The sequence below is a fragment of the Triticum aestivum genome, chromosome 6B (assembly GCF_018294505.1).
Source record: "Triticum aestivum cultivar Chinese Spring chromosome 6B, IWGSC CS RefSeq v2.1, whole genome shotgun sequence".
Lineage (NCBI taxonomy): Eukaryota > Viridiplantae > Streptophyta > Magnoliopsida > Poales > Poaceae > Triticum > Triticum aestivum.
In genome coordinates this window covers 157386420-157391096 of record NC_057810.1, presented here as the reverse complement: position 1 = coordinate 157391096, position 4677 = coordinate 157386420, and the positions used below count along the sequence as shown (strand labels likewise).

Here is a 4677-nt window from a genome sequence, read left to right as displayed (position 1 = left end):
CTTCGTTTTTCCTCTTTGTTTCCTATTCTTTGTTCAGTTTTACTCAGGTTTTAGCACACAATCAACATTTTTTGTATACCTCAGAAACATTTATTGTAAACGGCTTTAATATTTTTAATATGTGATTAATAATTTTGTCAATCTTATATTTCCATGTTGTCTACTTTTTTCCGTAAACATTGCACATTCTTGGTATTTATCAAGTACATTTTTCTCATACAAGTTTAATATTTTCGAAATACAAGTTTAACATTTTTTAATACATGATCAACATTTTATTCAGAATTAAAACAAAATAAATGCTTGATCAACATTGCTCAAATACATGATTAATATTTTTTTTAATATATTATCATTATTTTATCTATATATATTTAACATTATTTTTCAATTGCTAGATTAATATTTTTTTGCAAGTAAAAAATTTCTTTTGAGGGAAATTTCAAGTACAATATTAACATTTTTTTATACACATTTATTTTTATTAAATGATCTATCAACATTTTTTAATGCAAGATTAATATTTATTATTACATTGTCTATTCTATACACATTTAACATTTTTAAATGATTGATTAATATTTTTCAAATGCTTGTTTAACAATTTTTTCGAATGCTTGATTAATTTTTAAAAATACATGATCAACTTTTATCACACACATTGCATATCATTTTTATATTTTTTTCATATACCTTGTCAACATTTTTTTTACACACATTAGAACATTTTTCGAATGCGTGATTTATTTTTTAAAAAAAATTAACTAAAGTATATGTTTTGTAATATATATGTGTAGAATTTTTGAAAGTGTAAAAAAAGTAAAAAAGAAGAAACCAAAAAACAAAAACATAAAAAAGAGGTTGTGGCCTCCGGCGAATTTGGGCTGGCCCATCTTGCGCTGCCCTGCGAGACTTCCCTAGCTCTCGCTATAAGCGATACATAGGGGCTCCCCAAGCAGGCCGGTTGCTCAAAGTTCTACGCAAACTCATCGTTCTTACCTAAAACAAAACAAAAATCCTACTTGGTTTAGCACCACCTCGTCTACGGAAAGTGCAGAAGGCAGATGCTGGCAGCTATAAAACAAGGCACAAGACATCGTTTGAAAGCATACCTTTCTCGGCCTTTTGGCTAACATCAAGTGTAGTATCTGTTTTTATCAGTTTAATATCTGATATGTGGGCCATGTGCCCATAATGATATTAAATTTATATTTTGTGGGGAGGGTCCATCACAATGGCTTGCCATTGGGGCCCTCGTGTGTTGCCTAGGTGTTGCGCTATTGCCTGACGCACCCCAGCCAAATTAAATTCAAACTTTTGAATCCATAATTTTTGTAATCAAGTTTGTTATCTTTTTAGACCTTGAAATCTTAGACATATGAAGGGAGAGGGAAAAGGCAAGTTTGTGGCGGGTCTGAGGCTGAGTTGGCAATTTCTCGACGTCCAAACTCCCCCAAAGCCCTCCCCTCCACCCCCTAGTTTGAGGACAATATGTAGGATTTCAAACACCCGGACTTATCCAATTCTAAAAGTGTTCAAACATTGGGCAGTGCATTTAGGTGATCTGCGTCGGACTTGCCCTAATCTCTAGTTGATCTCGAGGCCAAGAATACTCCTAATATCGTGTATTTTTGCTGCTTGTTTAGATCTTGATCCTCACTAGACTTCTAGTGCTACCGGGACTATCTTGCTAGCTTGCTACCAATGCATGGCACACCACTAAAAAAAATTCTAAATGAATCTAAAAAGAAATATGTGTCTACAATTCCACAAATTTTATCAAAAACCAGTGTAAAACTAGATGTTAATCATGTGTGCTACTTTTTCAGTTTGTGTTTTTGCCTTTTGTGGCACAATTCATAGCTGCATTTAAATTTTTTTCTGCATATCTAAATAAACATTTATAGATCCAAGTCAAAGAGAAACCACATTATCCATATCACCTATGCATATAGATTGATCTCCTAAAGATTGTTTTCTTTTAACAAAAGAGGGTCCTGTTGGAAATATGCCCTAGAGGCAATAATAAAAGGGTTATTATTATATTTCCTTATTCATGATAATTGTCTTTTATTCATGCTATAACTGTATTGTCCGGAAATCGTAATACACGTGTGAATACATAGACCATAACATGTCCCTAGTGAGCCTCTAGTTGACTAGCTCGTTGGTCAACAGATAGTCATGGTTTCCTGACTATGGACATTAGATGTCATTGACAACGGGATCACATCATTAGGAGAATGATGTGATGGACAAGACCCAATCCTAAGCATAGCACAAGATCGTGTAGTTCGTTTTGCTAGAGCTTTTTCAATGTCAAGTATCTCTTCCTTAGACCATGAGATCGTGTAACTCCCGGATACCGTAAGAGTGCTTTGGGTTTACCAAACGTCACAACGTAACTGGGTGACTATAAAGGTGCACTACAGGTATCTCCAAAAGTGTCTGTTGGGTTGACATGGATCGAGACTGGGATTTGTCACTCCGTATGACGGAGAGGTATCTCTGGGCCCACTCGGTAATGCATCATCATAATGAGCTCAAAGTGACCAAGTGTTTGGTCACGGGATCATGCATTATGGTACGAGTAAAGTGACTTGCCGGTAACGAGACTGAACGAGGTATTGGGATACCGACGATCGAGTCTCGAGCAAGTAACGTACCGATTGACAAAGGGAATTGTATACGGGGTTGTTCGAATCCTCGACATCGTGGTTCATCCGATGAGATCATCGAGGAGAATGTGGGAACCAACATGGGTATCCAGATCCCGCTGTTGGTTATTGCCCAAGAGCCGTCTCGGTCATGTCTACGTGTCTCTCGAACCCGTAGGGTCTACACACTTAAGGTTCGGTAACGCTAGGGTTGTATGAATATGAGTATGCAGCATACCGAATGTTGTTCGGAGTCCCGAATGAGATCCCGGATGTCACGAGGAGTTCCGGAATGGTCCGGAGGTAAAGAAAACTATATAGGAAGTGGTATTTCGGCCATCGGGAAAGTTTCGGGGTCACCCGATATTGTACCGGGACCACCGGAAGGGTCCCGGGGGTCCATCGGGTGGGGCCACCCATCCCGGAGGGCCCCAAGGGCCGAAGTGGGGAGGGGAACCAGCCCTTAGTGGGCTGGTGCGCCCCTCTAGGCCCACCCCCTGCACCTAGGGTTGAAACCCTAGGGTGGAGGGGGCGCCCCACTTGCCTTGGGGGGTACTCCACCCCCCTTGGCCGCCGCCCCTTGGGAGATTGGATCTCCCAGGGCCGGCGCCCCCCCTTGGGGCCTATATAAAGGGAGGGGGGAGGGGGGCAGCCGCACCCTGAAGTCCTGGCGCCCCCTCCCCTTGCTACACCTCTTCCTCCTCCATCACGTGCTTGGCGAAGCCCTGCCGGAGTGCTGCTGTTCCACCACCACCACGCCGTTGTGCTGCTGCTGGAGCCATCATCATCAACCTCTCCTTCCCCCTTGCTGGATCAAGACGTAGGAGACGTTACGTTGACCGTACGTGTGTTGAACGCGGAGGTGCTGTCCATTCGGCGCTAGGATCTCCGGTGATAGGATCATGACGAGAACGACTACTTCAACCCCGTTCTTTTGAACGCTTCCGCGCGATCTACAAAGTGGTATGTAGATGCAATCTCTCTCCCGTGACTCGTTGCTTAGATGAACTCATAGATGGATCTTGGTGAAACCGTAGGAAAAATTTTAATTTTCTGCAACGTTCCCCAACAGTGGCATCATGAGCTAGGTCTATGCGTAGTTCTCTATTGCACGAGTAGAACACAATTTTGTTGTGGGCGTAGATCTTATCAACTTACTTGCCGCTACTAGTCTTATCTTGCTTCAGCGGTATTGTGGGATGAAGCGGCCCGGGCCAACCTTACACGTACGCTTACGTGAGACCGGTTCCACCGACTGACATGCACTAGTTGCATAAGGTGGCTGACAGGTGTCTGTCTCTCCCATTTTAGTTGGAGCGGATTCGATGAAAAGGGTCCTTATGAAGGGTAAATAGAAGTTGACAAGATCACGTTGTGGTTATTCGTAGGTAAGAAAACGTTCTTGCTAGAACCCAAATGCAGCCACGTAAAAGATGCAACAACAATTAGAGGACGTCTAACTTGTTTTTGCAGCAATTGTCATGTGATGTGATATGGCCAGAAGTTGTGATGAATGATGAATGATATATTGTGATGTATGAGATCATGTTCTTGTAATAGGAATCACGACTTGCATGTCGATGAGTATGACAACCGGCAGGAGCCATAGGAGTTGTCTTTATTTTTGTATGACCTGCGTGTCATTGAAGAACGCCATGTAAATTACTTTACTTTATTGCTAAACGCGTTAGCCATAGAAGTAGAAGTAGTCGTTGGCGTGACAAATTCATGAAGACACAATGATGGAGATCATGGTGTCATGCCGGTGACAAAGATGATCATGGATCCCCGAAGATGGAGATCGAAGGAGTTGTATGATACTGGCCATATCATGTCACTACTATATAATTGCATGTGATGTTTATTATGTTTTATGCATCTTGTTTACTTAGAACGGCGGTAGTAAATAAGATGATCCCTTATAATAATTTCAAGAAAGTGTTCCCCCTAACTGTGCACCGTTGCTAAAGTTCGTCGTTTCGAAGCACCACGTGATGATCGGGTGTGATAGATCCTTACG

General features: G+C 41.5%; 1 non-coding gene across 1 annotated transcript; it reads left to right on the top strand.

Moving 5' to 3' along the window:
• Positions 1-1108: 1108 nt before the first annotated feature.
• LOC123140235 (U2 spliceosomal RNA) lies at positions 1109-1303 on the top strand. The gene has a single exon (XR_006469884.1). It is a non-coding gene; the product is annotated as a U2 spliceosomal RNA (small nuclear RNA).
• The last annotated feature ends 3374 nt before the right edge of the window (positions 1304-4677 follow it).